At 36.2% G+C, this 22,702-nt stretch overlaps 1 pseudogene; it reads right to left on the bottom strand.

Annotated features, from left to right (window-relative positions):
• Positions 1-2,723: 2,723 nt before the first annotated feature.
• LOC105518913 lies at positions 2,724-3,575 on the bottom strand (annotated as a pseudogene).
• Between the last annotated feature and the right edge of the window lie 19,127 nt (positions 3,576-22,702).

The raw sequence follows: 22,702 nt of genomic DNA, 5'->3' as shown, positions 1-22,702 counted from the left end.
TCTTCTGTGTCCTTCGCGCTGGGAGTTGGAGACTGGAGCTGTTCCTATTCGGCCATCTTGCTCCGCCCCCTCGACAACAGTCCTTTCTCAAAACAAACCCCCTTCCTACCTGGAGACTAAACTGCCTAAAGCCACAAGATTAGAAATAATGGTTCAGGATTCATGCAGCTGGAGGCTGCAAGATTCTAAATCTCCCCAAATTGAGACTAAACTGCCTAAAGCCGCAAGATTAGAAATTATGTTTCAGGATTCATGCAGCTGGAGGCTGTGAGATTCTAAATCTCCCCAAATTGCTACTAGGGATAACATCGCTATTGTAAAATTTAAAATCAGTGCTTGAGATATTTTGCAGACTCTGAACTCTCTGGATCAGCTGGCACCACCCAGATTGATACACTGGCTTATCTAGTCTTGTAGCCCCCACCTGGGAACTAACTCAGCCCAGCAGGACAGCTTCTACTCCCTAAGATTTCATCTTCAACCCAGCCAATCAAAACTCCCAACTCACTGGCTTACTAACCACCAAATTGTGCTTAAAAACTCTGATCCCTGAATTCTCGAGAAGACTGATTTGAATAATAACAAAACTTCAGCCTTCCATGCAGCTGGCTCTATGTGAATTACACTTTCTTTGTTGCAATTCCCCTGTCTTAATAAATCAGCTCTGTCTGGGTAGTGGGTAAGGTGAACCTGTTGGGTGGCTTTAGTTATTTCCCTGTCAACTATTTTATAGCCTGTGAATTTCAGGTGATTACCTAAGTAAGAACCCTAAGATTAACTAAATAATTTAAGATTTAGCAATTTTTATTAAACCAATATTAACATCTTATGTATCAAAAATTACAGAAGCAAAGATTATTCTATTTTGGGCTTGGTTTATAGATTTGTAACCCTTCTGCCAAATTTTGACACCTTATAGTATTTGATAGGGATAACTGTGAAATTGCTTGATCAATAAATTCAAAGAAAAATGTATGCTGCAAATTCTTAAAACATTTCTAATATTACTTTACCAATAATTTTAAAGCTAACTTATTTATTAAGAATTTTACTTAATTCACATAAACGGGAAAAGCATTTGACTAGTCTTTTTATTCTGATAAAGTATTTGATTTAAGTGCTTTTATTTTTCTTAAGCCAATTAATTAGAGTTTTGTATATTTTTAATAGTGAAACATTATGTACACAGCTCATAGATACATAGACATATTAGGAATGGTGATAGAAGTACATCTTATAGATTCATAAGACTTTTTTTTTTAGAACAAAACAGGTATATTTCTATTAGACTACCTGATACAGAAGATAGTGTGGTATGGATGGATAGTGTGAATGACAAATAATACAAATATATTTCATTTGAAATAAACAAAAATGCATACACAGCTCAATGAATAACAAACTGGAAACAAACTTTTGCTTGACTATATTACTGAGCAGAAACAAAATGTAAGCACAAACACCTTTTATTTTTGACATGTATCTGGAGATAGGTAGGAAGACACTACCTCGTTTTTTAAAAAACTGATCTTCCCTTAAGGCCTGGTTGCAGATGTATAAACAATGTAAATGAATCCACTATTACCAGTTGTCATATCTATGTCACCTGTGTATTCTGAGATTACACACATACCTGCCAATATACCTGAGAAAGGTTATTTTATCACAGTTACACTTGATTTCTTGGCAGGCAGAACCGAGGAAGAGTGATTTGAAATAAGTTTTACATCCTGTTTAGAGGAAAACACTAGTATTTCCTTAAATAACAGGTTACAACAGAAAGACACTGCCTAGAAGTTATCCTTTTCACTTTGGTTCATTTTTAGTTTTTATGACTTACGTAGATGTTTAATTCATTTGCTTATAGTACAATCCTGCCATAAAGTATTAAAGCACAAGATATCTAGTATTCCTTCAACATCTGCATTTTTCATGTTTTATAGTCTACGTTCACAGTATGTCAGCAGTTTCTGAATGTTTAAAAAAATGGGTAAAATCCTTCTAAAAATGCAGACGTCTATAACTACAATGGTACTAAGATGGGAAGGAGACAATGTGAGAAGGGATAAAAGCAAGCATGTTCATGTACAGGGAATGTGGTTCAAGTGTTTGGATTTAAAAACAAGTTCTGCAGAGAAGCTGACACTTCCTTTGCCCTCCAAAAAGGACCTGAAAAGTTCCAATCCAAACTTTGGAAAATTACAGTTACAAGATGCAATAAATGATGACTAAAGCAGTCAGAGGGAGAAGGATGCATGTGTCCATTTAGCTGTAGATTGTAGCATAGCATAGCCTCTTTAGGTGTTGGTGGATCAGTAAAAACCAGTGAAGTACCAGAAGTGGTTGGAAGGATAGGGGTAGAAAGTAATGACCATAATATCTTGTCTAAATCAGTACAGGGCTTCATGGCTAGGAAACTGTTTTAAACAGTAAAATGTCATTAGGATAGATTTCTCTCTCACCAACATTAAATGTGGCAGAATTAACAACAATAAAAAAAAGGTTTACACATAGACATAGCAATAACAGAAAACTACAAGGCAGAGAACACAAAAGAATCAAGACAGTGCTATAAATTCAACAGTATTCCATGAGGCCAGAAAACCAGTTAACTTTGAAAGCCCTAGCAAAATACCACTCTTGTTTATAAATCACTTATTTAATATGTGACTACACATTGAATCTTTGTCTTTCCACATACTGAAGAATCCTACATTCAGCCTTTAAGCATTCTGCACTTCTTGGCCAATCTTGTAGCTGACTATCTTGTTCCAGTCAATTTTGGTGCAGGTAACTGGAAGCTGCAAGCACAAGGCCTTGAGCGTGGTATCTGACACTGTTTGATAGTTTTCACCAATTGCTGTCTGATACTCATTTTCTGCATTCTCTATGATTTTAATAAACTGCTTCGCAGTCTGGGCTTCATTGGAAACAGTGAATCCTCTACATCTTTATGACTAACCAACTGAACATTGCCAACTTCATAATAGTGAACCTGAATCTTAAGCACTCCAACCACCTGGGTTGTAGGTGGTGTGATGGTGAACTTCCACTCTGATCTCCAACGACCATTCCAGAAGTTTTTAGGCTGAAACTGGTGGCTTTCTATATGTGCAGTAATAGTCTGTTCTCCATTAATAGTTTTAGCATAGACAATACAGAAACCATTAGAATAATGGTCTTTCACATAGGCTCTTAAAACACGGTCACAGGATTCTCTCCAAGATTTCAGACCTCTGTCTACTTCTTCTGGATGGGGGTCACTGCTTCTTTCTGTAAGTGATCAAATTTAAAGGAAATTTTGTTTCTTGATCTAAAAATCTGCTATTGCCCAGATTACCGTGCTTCGTAATTAAGACCTGATGTTCATATCCTTCTATCTTCACAGGCTTGAATTGATCCATGTTATACTAGGCAAATGCATGTGCTGCCCGTCCCCTGAGGAGACTGTCATTATTAAGTAGCAGCCGAATATCATTGAATACTTCACTAAATTCTTCTGGGGGTGCATGAGTGATGAATTTAGCAGCTATGCCTACCTTCTCATCAGACACACAATCATCAAATTCGGCCATCTTGGGCTGTTCTAAGACCTTTTTTTTTACACTTTCAAAATGATAACCTGTTTTGTTACCCTAGGTAATTGTCAGCTAAATAGCCACAAATTTTCATATTGAAGAAAATAACCCTTAGGTGAAAATTTGATAACAAAAATTTACATCTCAAAGTAAAGAGAAAAAGTCTGGTGTGCTAGAGGGAAATCGAAACCAGCTTAATTGCCAGTTAAACACAAAATAGAAATCTATCATAAAGGCCTTTTAAATATATACACACACAAACATACACACACTCACACACAAAGATTCTGTAACTTTTGCTTCAGAACTCTAGCCATGAAATATTAATACAAATTTGCTGGCTTTCAAAAACAAAACAAAGAGGTTGGGTCCAAACTGTAATTTTTATCTCAGTAGAAAAGTAACAGCAGATTTAAAGCAGGCAGATAAAGAAGTAGAGGAAAAGAGAATTTAGGAACTCTACAGCTTACAGATTAACCTTAGGGCTCTTTTTCCTTAATGTTAATGTGCACAAAGGCCATAATATTTCTATTTTTCACAAACTTTAGCAAGTAGAGGTGCCATAAAACTAACACAGTGCCCTGAAGGAGGTCATTCTCCTTGTTTTCTCCTCATTATTACATAATTTCTTTTCCACTGTTTATTTTCTTAAAAGAAGGAACTGAGTTGTCATCCAGGGTTTGTGTGGACTAGGTTGAAGTGTGTACTGGTTGCCAGTGGGAGGCTACAGTATGTTACCACTGAGTCATTGCCACCCTCTATATGTTTTGTCTCTAAGCACCTCCAGGGAGGCACAAAGCACGGACTGGCCAGCTCCCATACGCACTTTCTGGATGAGCCTTTTTAAAACTAATTCTGTTGGTGGTTCCCTGTAGGACCATTGCACATCATGGGGGGTAAACCCACTAGACACTCCCATGAGGCTCCAGATCACCCAGGGGTGTCTTTCAGTTGGGAGGAGTAAAAGGCATTTTCTGTTTGGAGCTGAGGAAACTCAGTCTTTTGTTTACCTATGAAGATAACAGGTCAGCTCCTCATGTAAATGCACACAGACAAGCCACATTGAAATTAATTTGGGGAGAAAAAGAAATAGAGAAAACCCTTTACTGAACTAGAATTAGAATTCTTAAAAAAACAACTTTCTAGGAGGAAAAAAGATAGTCAAGATCACTTGCTGTAAACTGTCCTCACCCACCCCTATACTTTGTAGCTGTCATCTGCCATTACACATGCCAAGGTCAAATCTTTTCAGACTACAACATACTCTCTGGTACCCCCAGAGTCATAAAGGTTAGGTAATGCAGTGCAGGAAATCAGAACTTTGGACCTAAGAAAAATCTGCCCCTGACTCTTGAAACTTCACACACACACAAAACAGAACACCCCAAAAGGGGTAAGTGGCAACTTTGTTTTTCAATTCTTTAAATGGATTTGAGTCATTAGAAGCCTTCTCTAGACTTTTCCTGGTACTGAAGATGGCAAAGGGAGAAGGAGGTATAGGGTAGAAGAAAAGTAAATGAAACAAATTTTTTTTTTTTTTTTTAAGATGGGAAGCAAACACAGCAACCAAGTTAATGGTTTTGTTTGTTGTTTTCTTTTTCCCCTCTTTTGCAGCTGTGAGGAATTTTAGCCAATTCAGTGAGGTCTTGTCACCCATAATTTGGAGTTCTCATTCGGATTTGACCAAGTTAGGTAGAGTTGGTTAAATCTGATAGGAGAAAGACCAGAATAAACAATAACAACAACAAAAAACCCAAAGACTCCTCTCTAACATCCTAGAAGCAGGAAAAAATTCAAACTCACCTTCCCAGTTTGAAGTGAGCTCAAACTCCAGAAAGAAGCTATCTGCCTTCCATTGTCATGAAAGCAGAGAAACTTGCCTTTTTTTGTTGGAAACAAGTAAAACTCCAAAAAAGAGGAGTTGTACAGCAAAATACACTTTAGATCTTGACCAAATTTGGGGACATCAGGGATTCTCTGAGGGGCGGGGTGGGGCTAGGGGGCTTCCATGCCTCAGCAAATTGTCCTATTTGTTTGAGCCATAAAGATAGCACAGGCTGGTTCTGTTATGAGTGTAAGAGATCCAAGTTACCCTGAGTTACCAGCGGTGTATCCATGAGGGTCTGCAGCAACTTCAGTCCTTGCCTCCTCAGAAGAAAGAATTAGACTGAGGGGCATAAAGCAGGAAAAAAGACCAAGGCAAGTTTCAGAGCAGGAGTGGAAGTTCATTTCAAAAGGCTTTAGAACAGGAAAGAAAGGAAAGGTCACTTAGAAGAGATCCAAGAGGGCACCTGAAGATCAAAATAGAGTCAAAAAGGACCGTTTGATCTTGATCTTAGGACTTTATATGCTCACCTCTTTCCCATGACTCTTTCATTAGGGTGGACTTCCTTCATGCATAGCACCCTCTTTACCCTTGGGAACTGAGCGTACGCAGTTTGTCTAAAGAGTGGTACTCATGCTCATCTGAGGCTTTCTTCCCTTTTTCCAGTGGAGTGTACCCTGAACATCATACCTCACCACTTTGTCTTCTAGTGCACATGCCCAGGAACTTTCTTTTCCCTGGCATCTGCGTTCAATTAGCACTTCTAATGTTAATAGTTGTGAACCTCACGAGACTATCTCTCCCTGTGGCTGCTGAAGTACTATTTTTAGAGAAGCAGTGTGATAATCATCAAACTGTCACTTGACATTCCTAGTGGATCAGGGGAGAGCCCTCTTCTTCCCTGCTCGTGCCTATCTAAACTACCTGTAACAGTACCAAGCACTGATAGATTTGTGAAGGGTCAGGGAAACCTCCACTCAAAATCCTTTCATAGTTACCAACATATGAACCCCCAAAATCTGAGACATGTCTTAGTCCATTTAGAAGGTTTATTTTGTCATATATAAGGATGTGCGCCCATGGCACAGCCTTGGAGGTCCTAAGGATGTGTGCCCAAGACAGTCAGGGCACAGATTGGTATTATACGTTATAGGGAAACATGGGACATCAATTAATATATGTAAGATGAACATTGGTTTGGTCGAGAAAGGCCAGACAACTTGAAGCAAAGCAGGGAGAACTTAAGTAGGGAAGGAGCTTACAGGTCACAGGTAGATAAGACACAAATGGTTGCGCTTTTTGAGTTTCTGATTAGCCTTTCCAAAGGAGGCATTTAGACATGCATTTGTCTCAGTGAGGAAAGGATGACTTTGAATAGAATGCAAGGCAGGCTTGTCCTAAGTGGTTTCCAGCTTGACTTTTATCTTTAGCTTAGTGATTTTGGGGTCCCAAGATTTATTTTCCTTTTACAAAACAATAAATTTATTCATGGGATAAAGCTCATAGAAGGAAATCTCAACCTAATAAAAGATTTGCAAAAGCCACAGTTGCAGTGATTTATACTACTTTCCACTAGTGTGAACTAGATTGTCTTTAAGGTGATAGAGTAAGACTATTAGAGAAGCAGCAATTATAGAGCTCAAAGAAGCAGCTAGTGGCCAGATAAGAATATAAATGACATAATCGTAAGTTAAATACAGTTTTTCATTAATACATAATGTATTTGCATGCACCATTACTTTTTCAGTTTCCAAACCTACTTGAAAATTGGATGGTTTAAATATTCCCCATTCAAAAAGAACATAGATAAATGGAGAGCAGAAGCAACCTACAGCGACTGACTGCAAGAGAGGCAAACGAATGAATTTCCTCACTACCGGAAGAGCTGAATATGGACACTATCATCAAAATAGACAGTGATATTTTATTCATCATGAAAAAGGGACAACAAATTCTTCTCAGGGGAAATTGGCAAAATATTAGTTCCTATTGCCAGTACTGGTTTTATTCAGAGGTAAAACAAAGTTTTTAAACTTTATAAGTTTTTAATATATATTAAAAACTACATTGAATAGATGTTTTAGATTGCTTTCATTGCAGAGCAAGTGAGAAAAAATATTTGAGTTCCAAAATATTTAGAATGACTTTTAAAGAAACCTATCATGTAGGCATTGATTTTATGTAACCAATTCCATAATTTATGAAGCATCTACTATGTAGCAGCCACTGTTACGGACACTGTATGAAGGGTGGCAAAGACACAGATAAAACTTCCCCTGAAGATTTTTACAGTGTAAGGGAAATGCCACTTTGTGCTTTTTTAAAAAGATTGTGTTGATCTAACCTTCAAATCTCATATCCCACTGTTGCAGAACCTACTCAATTCTTTTTTTCAGGCCCAGAATCTTGAGGGAGCCCGAAATCTTCAAAAAAATCTTGTAGTTAGTCAAGTAAAATGAAGTGAGCAGCAGGTCAGAGGATTGACTCCACTGGAATTATTTCAAGGAGCTTTCCAAAGTATAAATTTCAAGGGTCTCTTACTTTGCAGTTTATGATTCCCAGAGATCCTAGATTTATAAAACATGCTCCCTAGGTGATGATGATTCCCAGTAAGATACGAGAACCAGGATTCCAGTTTGTTATTCAGGAACATACTTTACCTCAATTTTTATTCTGAGTTTGTTAGCAAATCTAACTATTGGAATTCTACTTCCTTACTTATCAACCTAATAGACACTCTTCAATTTTCTGTCCTTGCCTTGCCTAAATTTAAGTCTGTATATCAGGACTAGCACAGCTTGAAATGTGGCATTAATTTTTGAAACTTCTCAGTCAACTGAAGCTTGTATTCTATTCCTGAGGCCACTTAATTTCTGGCTCTTAGCATCTTCTAAAATGACAGTATGTCTGCCTATTGATATTCAAGTTTCTGTTCTGAGAGACCGTGTAAACCAAAAGTAAAATTCTAGGGCCCCTAGCCATCTGAATGCACTTCCTCCTAGGCCAGGGCACTCTAATTTTTAACCTGAAATACTGACTCAGGCCATAACAGAAAGTGGGGGTTGGATATGCCTCATTATACCTCTCCTGGCATTAACATCAACACAGACTGTAAGTCTCATAAAAAACATTTGCAATCTATTATCTCAGAACCCTGCTATCTGGAGACTTTATCTGCATGTTAAAGCTTTGGTCTCCATAACCTTTTATCACAACCCAGATATTCTTTTCTATTTGTTAGTGGTGATGAATCCATATGGGTCTGTGGCAACCTCATTTCTTGCCTCTTTAAGAGAAAGAATTTGACTAAGGGGCATAAGGCAGAAGGAGAGACTGGGGCAAGTTTTAGAGCAGGAATGAACATTTATTAAAAATATTTAGAGCAGGAATGAAAGAAAAGAAAGTACACTTGGAAGATGTGCAAGCAGGCAACTTGAAGAACAAGTGCAGGGTTGACCTTTTGACTTGGGGTTTTTTATGTTGATGTACTTCCGGGGTCTTGGGTCACTTCTCCCTTGCTTCTTCCCTTGAGGCAGGCTGCCTGCATGCACAGTGGACTGCTAGCACTTGGGAGGTAAGCACGCACAGTGTATTTACTGAGTTGTACACATGGTCACTTGAGGCGTTCTTCCGTTTACCTGCAAAATTTCCCTGTAAGGTCATACTCTGCCATTTTACCTCTTAATGCACATGCTTGAGCCAATTTGCCCAACTCCTACTAAGATCTTATCAAAAAGCTTCTGAGAACCTGTTTCAGATGTTTTCTATCTGTAGGGAGACTACTTTTCCCTGGCACTGGCTGCAACCTATTATTATTTTAGAGAGGCAGCATGACAACTGCTTGACCATCACCTGATAGTCACCTGACTTTCCTGGTGGGGTGTGGGAGCCCTCTCCTTCCTTGTTCATGTTTGACTACTACCCACAGTAAGATACTGATAATGCTTTCAACCAATTGCCAATTAGAAAAATTTTAAATCTGCCTATAACCTGGAAGTCCCCACTTCAACTGGTCCTGCCTTTCTGAAATGAACCAGTATATATCTTAAATGTTTTTGATTGATGTCTCATGTCTCCCTAAAATGTGTAAAACCAAGATGCACTCCAACCACCTTGGGGACATGTTCTCAGGATCTCTTGAAGGCTGTGTCATGGGCCATAGTCACTTACATTTAGCTCAAAATAAATCTCTTTAAATATTTTAGAGTTTGACCCTTTTTGTTGACACCACTTATTCTAGATTTTTCTGAGAATAGAACAAATATCATGAAACTGACTCTGAATTACATAGTTAACCCCATATCTTAGTTGTTGGTGTCTCTTGGGTGCCATAATCAGTTTAAATCTTGCAAGAAGTAAACATACTGCTTCATTGTCAGATATTTTCTAGTATACTAGAAGGTGAGAAGAGCTGCAAAAAATAGAGAATGCTAAAAGAATGAGAGTTACAGGGATAATAGTGTGGTTAGTAAGCATTGGGCCTCACTGAAAAGGTGAAGAGAAAGAAAGAAGAAGGTAGATATCTGGAGGAAGAGCTTTCCAGGTATAGGTGATTGATAGTGTAAATATGCTGAGTTAGAGACTGCCAGGCATGTTCAAGAAATAAAGCCAGTTTGGCTGGAGTGTAGTGAGAGAAGAATACAGTGGAATATGATGTTAGAGAGAAAACGGGGATCACATTGTATAGGACCTTGGTAAAGAATCATAAGGACTTTGACTTTCATTCTGGTTGAATTGAGGAATCAATGGAGGGTTTTGAGCAGATAAATATTCCATGGTTTTTTCAAAAGATTTATTCCGGTTTAGTTGGGAATAAATTGTAAAGGAACAAAAGTGGAAGTAGAAAGGCCAGTTAGGAAGCAATGAAAATAATTCTGGTAAAGAACGGTTATGAAAGTGACCATGTGATGTGCATATGATGAAATTTTGCATAAATTATGAAGGAACATATACAAGATTTCATTGATGGATTCTATCAAAGAGATAAAAAGAGGACTAAACAATAAGCTCGGTGCTTTTGGCCAGAGAAGCTTGAAAAATGGGGTTGCCAATAAATGAGATGGAGAAAGCTATAAGCAGATCGGGTTAAGAGGATGGGTGATAAATGATTTAGTTTTTGTATATTAAGTTAGATATGTATATCAGAAATCCAAGTGAATCTATAGTATTGGAGTATAAGGGCAAAACAATAACTCAACATTTCTAATTTTGGTAACCAGTAGATAGTAGTATTATTCACTGAGATGAGGGGTTCAGAGAGACTGAAGAATGAATGGCAAGTGACAAAAGACACACTTAACTATATTTTAGAAGCATGGCTATAAATGTCAAAGAATGCTTTATTTTTAAACTTTTTAAAAAGTTTTTTCTTAAAATTATTACATGTAGAGGTAAAGGATTCATATATTACACTATTTTTCAACTTACTTATTTTAAGGGTTTTTGGACTAATTTTATTTTCCACGGCAGTGGGGTTGTTAGATAAATTAGGTAATCTAATTGTTGAATTTAAAAGTAATAATTTAACTTTGAAAAACATTTTATTTGTTCAACATTTTTTTTTTTTACTAGTCATTGAAATCACCATTTTATTTCATCAGATGCTTCATTTGAGCCAAAACAAATGGAGCCTCTAGTTGGGCATGCACCTGTAATGCCTGGATAATTTACAATAATTACTTTATTACTAAGTAAGAGTTAATAACAAAAAATATCAATGTTGCAAAAAGCATTCTGGTTATAAGAAACAAAACAAGCTTCTGCAAATGGGGCGACTATCAATCTATGGAAACAGGGTTCTCTGCATCTCACTGCCATCAACAAAACTCATAGTGAACTTTGGTCATTCAAGTGCTAATTTTGTGTATAGAGATGACAGAGCACTGAACACCATATAATGTATCTGTGATAATAGGATTCAAGACCCCCTCCCCTGGCACATTTCAAATTACAGAAAACAAAGAAAGGTGTTATCATTGGGTAGATAAGGCCCCTCAAAATCTTAGATTATGCTATATAGGCATTCATGCATTTGTTTTCTGTACAAGGTTGATCTTGAACTTAAATAGTGAGAAGTGGATATTTTGACAGTGGATGTCATTGGCATGGGTAACCTGCATTTTATATTAGACGCAATGTCGTGTGACAATCATTATTCTCATTTTTTCAGATGAAGAGGGTAAGGTTGAGAATTTAGTTTGCTCAGTTAAAAAATGTCAGAGCAGATATCCAAATCCAGAGTTTCTAAGTCCGTGTTCAATATTTTTTCATTTAACATGTTGTTGCTAATTGAATTTAGTTTATTTATGAATTTATTTGCATTTAAATATAAAATTAATGCATGCTTACACTAAACCTTCACATAAAATTTGAGTAGAATATAAACCAAAAGTTGGAAAATGTCAAAATATTCAACCTACATTTATACTCCTTATAGGCAATTGATCAATTTATCCTTTATCTTTCAAGAATTTTTATATAATTACCATATATATGTATATACACTTACGTGTGTGTGTATATAAAATAATCTGTATTGGTTTAGATCTCTTCTGAGAAACAGATGTAAATATGCCATTATATGGAAAAGAGATTTATTGGGGAATCTCCTGCAAAAAATGAAGAGAGAGGAAAGAGGAGCAGGCAAGAAGAGCCTTTAGCCTGAAGCATGTGCGACACCTGTGACATAAAAAAGGAAAGGGGCAACAATTGGGAAGGAAGAGTCTCAAACCACGTAACACAGTTCTAAAAATTTATGTATTAGACTAATTGGGAATCTCAGAAAAAGAATTGCCTATTGCAAGAGCCCCGGGTCATCAACCGCCCAAATCTAGCAACCCTCCACCCTGTTAGTCATTGCTTGGCAGCATCTCAAAGGAAGTAAGGCCTCAGCATATGAACGCCACAATAAATTTAAATGTTTCATACATGGCATATGTAGGACAAGTGTGCTCACGAAACTGGGTTCTCTTGAAGAAAGATGTGAGCAGGAAATTTTCATCACTTCCACAATGTCATGCTCTATATAATGTTCTGCAACTTAGTTTTCTCTTAATAATAGCAAATGTTAATCAATTTTTATGAGATGGGCCAGGTGTTAAGTACTTTGCATAAATGTATACATGTAATTATTATAGCAACCCTTTGAGTTCAGCACTATTATGTAATTATGATCCTCATGTTGTAGATGAGGAAACTAAGGATCAGAGAGATTAACAAAGCAGCCCAAGGTTAGACAACACAAAATGACACCTGACTAATAAGATGTGATTCCCCAATATTCAAGTACAGAAGATCAGGATTTTATCATTGAAAGGTGACAAACATTTTTATCATTTATCTGCTGTTCAAGTAATAGTATAAAGAAGGTGGTAGTGTTTATTTCAGAAGCCTATATTTATTACTTACTTTAGTCCAAAAGTGACTTAACACAAAATCATATATAATACAATGATGTTATTTTAAAATTAAACAGTAAAAATTGTGATCATTTAATTTTAAAAATTAAATAAAGTTATTAAATAGCATTTTATTGGACATAGCAGTTTGTTCATATATCTTTCTTTTCTGCTTTACTAAGCAATAACTAAATTTATTTTTAAAATTAACAAAATGTTTTAATTTATAAGGACAAAGTGTATGGGAGACATAGTACAATGGGCAAGAGATTTTATCAAATTTGTAGAAGACATAATTGAAACACTAGCAAGTGATTATCAGAGAAAAAGTACTTCAGAGTCTCAGCCTTTAGAAGCATGAGATATTATGGATGGTGGGGGTAAGGTGGAGGCTTAAGAGAGAAATTGATTGTACGTCTCTTTAGGTCGCAATTCTCTTTATAGAACTATTAATCCTGCACCTCTGAAGAAGCAAAGCTTTCTCTAATAAAAATTAAATGTATTTATGAGTTTGTATGTATGAAAGTTAGTGGAGACCTTGTCTACTATAGAAAACGCATGAAAACATTTTATATGCCTATTTCTTTTAGAAATCTTAGAGAAATTTCAGGAGATTGATATAAAAATGCAACTCAGTGAAAAAATATGTGGTCTTTAGGAGGGAGCCACATTATGTAATCTTGCTGTATAGTCTTCTGATGCATTAATTAGCTCCAAAAATAAGGTTTAAAATGTATAGACGTGAATAGATAGCCTACATCAGAAAATTTTTCTGTATATTATTTCTTTAAGGTAAGCTTTTGATATAAAGTATGTACATTTAAAGTGCATTTGTCCATTGACTAGTACCTTTCAAAGTCTTACCTATCCATTGCCACCTAGTTTAATCTACTTATTGAGTCAGAGATATGCGTGATAATTTCTAGAAGTGTCTGTTTACTTTTATTACTTTTTGGCTTGTCAGTAGATCAAATTTGGGACACAGTGAGTAGCACTATATGTAAGTAATGATTGCCTTTGTTTATTAAAGTTATCTAAATAGGCAATGTGGTATATCTTTTAAAAATCTGGACTATGATAATAAGTCCTGAGTTGGAGTCATAGCTTTGTTGCTAACTACGTAACTTGCATGAATGATCTTGAAAATTATTCAATTTTTATTTATTTAAGTTTGATTAAAAATTATTAATCACCGATCATCCTGACCAACATGGTGAGACCCCATTTCTACTAAAAATAAATAATATAGCCGGGCATGGTGGTGCATGCCTATAATCCTAACTACTTGGGGAGGCTGAGGTAGAAGAATCGCTTGAACCCAGGAGGCAGAAGTTGCAGTGAGCCGAGATTGTGCCATTGCACTCCAGCCTGGGCAACAGGAGTGAAAGTCCGTCTCAAAATAAATAAACATAAATTTAATAAAAATCAATTAATTAAATTATTAATCACCTAGTATAGCAAAGCTTATGGCTAGGTAATCATTAAGAGCATTAATAGCTGTAACATTCTTTAATTTGAACATTTCTCTAATTTTGGGTGGTGTCTGTTAACATATGAGAAAATTTTAGCACATGGGTAGCACACCATATCGTAACTTTCTGGCACTCAATCCTCTAACATATTTAAATTAAAAACTCAATTCCAAAATCAGATACTGTTAAACTTTATAAGGTGTTTTGGTTTGTTTTTATTTCAAAAAAAATAAAATAAAACAGGAGAGATGAAGATGGCTATTTTAGTTTAAACTAATATGTGTGTGCAGTTTTACTCTTACCTGTGGGTATGTGACTAATTATAATTTTATATTTTTTACCTTGATAGATAGATATCATGTGCATTGATATTTCCTTATGCCTAAGATACTTTTTGTTACAAAATATAATTATAAAAGTTCTTTTGGGGTTTATGGCATACCTCAGTGAGTCATTTAAGTGGTTGTGGAAAAGGTGGTAACAATAACACAAATCCACAGAGGTTAACTCACGTATTTTTCTCAAGCTATGGCAGCCATTTAGACTCTGTAAATGGGGTTTAAACTAGCATTGGCTTTCAGTTCAGAAATAAAATTATGGCTCTTTGAAACAGAAAAAAAACATTTGAATAGGGCAGTATAAAGGAAATATGATTTGACCAAACAGGCTCCTAGGAAAGATAAAAGATGTGCTAGATATTGGAGCCATGTGACTTTCAAAGGGTTTTAGCTCACACTTAAATTTATAACAGTAAGAAATTGAGCTTCACTCATGGGTAGAAATAACCTGAGAAATAAGCAGCCAGCCACCAACTGAGGACAAGAACAAATGGGCCAGGGGAAAGAGTAGACCTTTCAGGGCCAACATCTAAAAGATTTCTGAGAAGTATGAATGTGCCAAAAACTATTTAGGGTAGGATATTCTGAATCTTAGGAGAGAAATCTCTGGCAGCAAAACAGGAGTTTGGTAAAATAGGGATGGTGGTAGAACTTTCTAGGGTAGAAGCCGTGGGGGCATCTAAGAGGGGAAAGTGAAGAACCCTTAGAAAAAGACTAAGTAGCTGAAACCTAATATTGATTGTATACTTGCCTGGTGTGTTAGGTATTGTGCTAGGCATTTATAAACATTATTTTGCTTAATTATAAAACAACATAGTAAGTATTATCTTTGTTTTACATTTAGGAAACTAAGTTGACGGTTGTTAAGGAATTTGTCCCAAAGCATATAGCTGATAAATGGGAGAGACATGATTCAGATGGTATAAATTCAAAGCTTTTCACTACATTTGTCTGTTACTGAGGTGTATTGGATTCTTTCAGCCTATGGGAACAAAGAAAGGAGACCACAAATGCCCTGGGCCTGACCAGACAGAAAACCAGTGAGGTTCCTTAATAGAAAACTCAATGGTTTTATACTATACAGTTTGTTGTAGAAACAATGACACTAGTCAAAAGATGTTGTATGAACTTGAGAATTAGGTAAAGCTGCCTTTTAGGGACTGTATTCCAGAAAAATATCAATTATATCCATAGAGGTATGCCTATGATAAATCTCCTTAGATTGCCTGCAGTTGGTATCTGCCCTTCGAAATTGTCTGCTTTGTTAGCATTCTCAAATTTTGAAAGTGTCTTGGAGCCTGGAAAGGAAATCCTTTTCAATGCACACACTAATACTTTGCTGATATCAGGATGATCTGAGAGAAGTCACCATTACTTTGAATGATGCTTAATATCAGTTTGAAAGAGCAGCACTCTATTTTCTTGTTGAAATATCTGATAGGTAATATCAGAAGTAGAATTTAGAGAAAAAAACTGGACAAACTGTTCTTAGAATCCTCTAAATTAAGATTTCACAATGCTATTTCATTAGTAGGTTTAACATTAATTTGAAATTTAGACCATAGTAAAGACAGAAATTGCATGCCAGAATTCACTAGAAATTTTCTTTAAATTATTCACACCTCAGTAGTTGTTTGTTTATTAACAGAATTTCTACAGTTGTATCCTTTCAGGTTTGCTTTTGACTTCAATGATATTCAATTAAATCTGGAAAATATTTTCATTCTAATGCAAATTTGAAACTAATAAAAATTTTAAAAATATAAACAGGAAAAAATAAGCACTGTGTATTAAGACAATGCTGAATATGTTAATTAAACATGATTTAATTATAGAAAAAGCACAGACTACTTATGTTACATAGGAGATATGTGACTTTGAACAAAATCCCTAAATTCTCTTTTTTAAAATTTCATTTTATTTTATTTTAGATTCTGGGATACATGTGCAGGACATGCAGGTTTGTTACATAGGTAAACGTGTGTCATGGTGGTTTGCTGCACCTATCACCCCATCACCTAGGTATTAAGCCTTTCATGAATTAACTATTTTTCCTGATGCTCTCCCTCTATCTTTCCCTCCCCAACAAGCCCCAGTATGTGTTGTTCCCCTCCCTGTGTCCACATGTTCTCGTTATTCAGCTCCCACTTATAAGTCAGAACACGCAGTGCTTGATTTTCTGTTCCTGCAAGAGTTTGCTGAGGATAATGGCTTCCAGCTCCATCTACACCCTGACAAAGGACACAATTTCATTCCTTTTTATGACTGCATAGTATTCCATGGTGTATATGCATCACATTTTCTTTAGTCTATCATTGATGAGCATTTGGGTTGATTCCATTTCTTTGCTATTGTGAATAGTGCTACAGTGAACATATGTCTTCACGTATCTTTATAATAGAATGATTTATATTCCTTTGAGTATATACCCAGTAATGGCATTGCTGGGTCAAATGGTATTTCTGATTCTAGGTCTTTGAGAAATTGCCACACAGTCTTTCACAATGGTTGAACCAATTTACATTCCCATCAAGTGTAAACACATTCCTATTTCTTCACAGCCTTGCCAGCATCCATTGTTTCTTGACATTTTAATAATCACCATTCTAACTGGCATGAGATGGTATCTCATTGTAGTTTTGATTTGCATTTTTCTAATGATCAGTGATGTTGAGCTTTTATTCTTATGTTTGTTGGCTGTATAAATGTCCTCTTTTGAGAAGTGTCTGTTCATGTTCTTTGCCCACTTTTTAATGTTTTTTTTTTTTTTTTTTTGTAAATTTGTTAAAGTTCCTTGTAGATTCTGGATATTAGACCTTTTTCAGATGGGCAGATTGCAAAAAAATTTATCCTATTCTGTAGGATGTCTCTTCACATTATTGATAGTTTCTTTTGCTGTGCAGAAGTACTTTAGTTTAATTAGATCCTATTTGTCAATTTTTGCTTTTTTTGCAATTGCTTTTAACATTTTCATCATGAAATCTTTGTCCATGCCTATGTCCTGAATGGTATTGCCTGAATTTTCTTCTAAGGTTTTTATAGTTTCAACTTTTACATTTAAGTCTTTAATCCATCTTGAGTTAATTTTTCTGTAAGGTGTAAGGAAGGGGTCCAGTTTCAACTTTCTGCATACAGCTAGCCAATTTTCGCAGCACCATTTATTAAATAGGGAATATTTCTCCATTGCTTGTTTCTGTCATTTTTGTCAATGATCAGATGGTTATAAATGTGTGGGCTTATTTCTGAGATCTCCATTCTGTTCCATTAGCCTATGTGTCTGTTGTAGTACCAGTACCATGCTGTTTTGGTTACTATAGCCTTGTAGTGTAGTTTGAAGTCAGGTAGCATGATGCCTCCAGCTTTGCTCTTCTGGCTTAGGATTGTATTGACTATACAAGCTCTTTTGTGGTTCTGTATGAATTGTAAAGCAGTTTTTTTTCTATTTTTGTGAAGACTGTCAATGGTAGTTTGATGGGAATAGCATTGAATCTATAAATTTGGGCATTATGGCCATTTTCATGATACTGATTCTTCCTATCCATGAGCAAGAAATGTTTTTCCATTTGTTTGTGTCCTCTCTGATTTCCTTGAGCAGTGGTTTGTATTTCTCCTTGAAGAGGTCCTTCATGTCCTTTGTTAGCTGTATTCCTAGGTATTTTATTCTCTTCATAGGGATTGTGAAGGGGAGTTCATTCATGATTTGACTCTTGGCTTGTCTATTGTGGGTATATAGGCATGCTTGTGATTTTTGCACATCGATTTTGTACCCTGAGACTGCTGAAGTTGCTTACTAGCTTACAAAGCTGGGCTGAGACAGTGGGGTTTTCTAGATATAGGATCATGTCATCTGCAAACAGGGACAGTTTGACGTTCTCTCTTCTTATTTGAATACCCTTTATTTCTTTCTCTTGCCTGATTTCCCTGGCCAGAACTTCCAATAATATGTTGAGTAGGAGTGGTGACAAAGGACATCCTTGTCTTGTGCTGGTTTTCAAGGAGAATGCTTCCAGCTTTTGCCCATTCAGTACGATATTGGCTGTGGGTTTGCCATAAATGGTTCTTATTATTTTGAGGCATGTTTCATCAACACCTACTTTATTGAGAGTGTGTAACATGAATGGGATGCTGATTTTTATTGAAGACCTTTGCTGAATCTCTTGAATAATCGCATGGTTTTGTCTTTAGTTCTATTTATGTGATAAATTATGTTTATTGATTTGCATATGTTGAACCAACCTTCCATCCCGGAGGTGATGCTGACTTGATCGTGGTGGATAAGCTTTTTGATGTTCTGCTGGATTCAGTTTACCAGTATTTTATTGAGAATTTTTGCATCAGAGATATTGGCCTGAAGTTTTCTTTTTTTGTTGTATCTTTGCTAGGTGTTGGTATCAGGATGATGTTAGCCTCATAAAATGAGTTAGGGAGAAGTCCCTCCTTTTCAGTTGTTTGGAATAGTTTCAGAAGAAACGGTACCAGTTCCTCTTTGTACCACTGGTAGAATTTAGCTGTAAATCCATCTGGTCCTTGGCTTTTTTTTGTTTGTTTGTTTTGTAGGCTATTTATTACTGCCTCTATAAGAACTTGTTATTGGACTATTCAGGGATTCAACTTCTTCCTGGTTCAGTCTTGGGAGAGTGTATGTTTCCAGGAATTTATCCATTTCCTCTAGATTTTCTAGTTCACTTGCATAGAAGTATTCTCTAATTGTTGTTTGTATTTTTGTGGGGTCAGTGGTGATAATCCCTTTATCATAAAATTCCTAAATTATTTAAGATTCACTTTCCTCAGCTGCAATAGTGGATCACCAAACAAAGATTTTCATGAGTGTTAAGTGAGATATGGCCACAAAATGGCCTAGGTCATTGCAGATTTTCAATAAATGTTAAAATTTCCTGTTATATTACTTACTTCCATCATTGAATCAAGGTGTGAGATGGGTGGAATAGAAGATAATTATATTGTTATATGCCTTCAGGTACTGAGCATAGATCACTGCGGGTATCTAATCTTCATACCTACCTTGCAAACTCTGGTATATCAAAGGAGCACCTGAAGCACTCTATCAGAAAGCACCCTGGGTCTCCAGAAAAGCAGGGAACTCACTCATTAGTAGGAGCAAACAAAAGATAATATTCCTAGGTTTAAAGCATTGGTTGATGTCCAGCAAGTAAGAACACCTTTTATGGAACCACTGGATGTTCCTAAATGTCCTCTTGCCTAACTGTTAGAAAACTGTTTCTAATTTCCTTTTCTTAGTGGCCATAAATGTGAAAGAACCAGAATACCTATGGAGGGCCAAAAAGAGGTACAGTCCCTGTGGCCAAATCATTGTTAGGGAAGTAAGAGAAAGTTAGGTAATTATGAGAGTCTGTACTCCAATGATCAAATGCAGAGGTTGCTAACAGATGGAATGCAGCCACATCTGGCTTCCGAAAAAGATTTTTTTGTTCCATGTAAGTGCTGAAAAATACCAGTTAAATGTAAGGCTTATAGCTATAAAGATACAATATTTCTCAAACTGTATTCTGTAGAACTTGTTTATCAGGATAGATTAATATTTTTTTCTGAGAAAATCAAACTATCCCATTGTTTAAAAAGGTTTAGGGAAGAATTAATGTGATCCCACTATTTTGTAGATTTAAAACACATAATCATTTAATTAAAGACTCCAATAATTATTATAGTAAAAATACCTTTAACTGTTTCCAAATTATGTCTAATGCTGAGATCCTTTTCAAGGAAAAATTGATAACATGGATGCTGCACAATTTGGGAAAATATCAGCAGATAATTTGGAGATGGACTCAGGTGATAGCAGGAGAATAGAAGAAGAGGACACAGGCAATATGAAGGTGCAGGGGCAGAAGCATCAGTTCAGACAGCAGCAACTAAAGTAATGAAGATGAATAAAACACTATAAGCATCAGAAATAGTGGCAGTATAAGTGATAGTAGAAGCTGTATAAAGGGAGGATTCTGGGGGTTTTGCCATCCCAGGAATGCAACTGAGTGGGGACTTGGTAACGAGTGACACTGTGATTACCACCCAAAGCTATGATTGCTCTCTAGGCTTATATGCTCCCAGAAAATGATGCCCACTCTAATGTTTGACATTGTCACCATATTCAAGGAAGGCACAATAACATACTTGTTAAAAGCATGGCCTCTGGAGGCATATTGTATGACTGCAAATTCTGGCTCTACTAATTATAAGCTGTGTAATTTTGGTCAAGTTCTTAAAGCTCTCTTGTTTCAGTATCCTCATTTGTAAGATGGGGCTAATCATGGTACCTAATTCAGTTTTATTGAAAAACTAAATGATATAATACATGAAAGCATCTTAGATCAGTGTCTATTATATGGATATCCTTCAGGGAAAGTTGAATATTGTCATTCTTAATATTGTTATTATTTTCGGTACTATTTGTGATGAATAATATTAAGTGTCAACTTGACTGAATTGGAAGTTGCCTACATGGCTACTAAAGTATTGTTTCTGGGTGTGTCAGTGAGGGTGTTACCAGAGAAGATTGACATTTGAGCCAGTAGACTGGGATAGGAAGACCCACCCTCAATGTGAGTGGACACCATCCAATCGGCTGCTAGCATTGCTAGAACAAAGCAGGCAGAAGATGAGATAACCTTGCTTGCTGTTTTTGGACTTCCTTCTTTTTCCTGTGCTGGATACTTCCTCCTGCTCCTCCTGCCCTTGAACATAAGACTCCAGGTTCTTTGGCCTTTGGACTCTGGGAATTGCATCAATGGCTTTCCAAGGCTTCTTGGGCCTTTGGCTGCTGACTGAAGGATGCACTGTCAGCTTCCCTGGTTTTGTCACAGAATAAAAGCTGCACTTTGGGCTTCCCTGGTTTTGAGGGTTTCAGACTCAGACTGAGCCACTACTGGCTTCTTTCTTCCCCAGATTGTGGGACTTTGCCAGCTAATCATGTGAGCCAAGTCTCCCTAATACATTTTATTTTATATATACATATATCCTATTAGTTCTGTCTCTCTGCAGAATACTGATTAATATACTATAATTTCAAAGGGTGCTTATGTTCTCAAACAAAAAATCAAAAAACAACACAACAGTGGCCAGGAAGAACAATCATAAACTCCCTTGACAAAACTTTATTTTGCGATCAATAACACATTCTATCACAAAATTTATTTTGACCTTGGCCTCCAGAATTATTTGTTGTCATTCTTAATTTTAAGCTAGCCCTGGCTTGAAAAAAGTGTAGATAAGTAAGTCAGTTTTTAAAAAATCATTGTTAAATACCACCAGAAAGGGGTGGCACATTTTCTCCTGGCTATGTGCACTTCTATGTTTCTTCTATATCCTGCAAATTGACCTTATCTTGTCAATTAAATATTCAAGATAGACTTCTAATGCTTATGGGAAACTTATATTCTGTATAGTTTTATATGACAATGCATAAGAGTCTACAGCAAAATTCTAATGTAGCTACTTATCATTAAGTTGGAAGGGTAATAACAAATAATATGAAGTCAGTAGTTATTCTACCACATTACAGACTGCACATTTAGCTTCTTTACTTAACCAGTTACATTTATATGTTTCCTTAACTATCTCCCATAAGAGACTTCAGCGGAAAGGTTTTGAAAACTAATGTAAATTAATAATACTAGATCACTTTTTTATGGTATGAGTTATTTGAAGTATTCTGTTTCTGAAGTCTTCTTGCATTGGTTGATTTGCTTCTAAATGCATAACTCCAATGGGGTTAATGGAAATTGAAAACTCATTGTGTTACTTTCTGGATGTCATTACACAACCTGAGAGAAACTGCTAAGAGGACAGTAGTATCCCCATGAGAACAGGACGAAAACATTCATTTGCTTCATGACAAATGTTTTTTTGTTTTTGTTTTTGTCTTTTTATTATACTTTAAGTTTTAGGGTACATGTGCATAACGTGCAGGTTTGTTACATATGTATACTTGTGCCATGCTGGTGTGCTGCACCCACCAACTCGTCAGCACCCATCAATTCATCATTTATATCAGGTATAACTCCCAATGCAATCCCTCTCCCCTCCCCACTCCCCATGATAGGCCCCGATGTGTGAT

The sequence above is a fragment of the Colobus angolensis genome, unplaced genomic scaffold, assembly GCF_000951035.1.
Source record: "Colobus angolensis palliatus isolate OR3802 unplaced genomic scaffold, Cang.pa_1.0 Scaffold331, whole genome shotgun sequence".
Classification (NCBI taxonomy): Eukaryota; Metazoa; Chordata; class Mammalia; order Primates; family Cercopithecidae; genus Colobus; species Colobus angolensis.
The sequence above is the reverse complement of the archived record's forward strand: the minus strand, read 5'-3'. Positions and strand labels throughout refer to the sequence as shown.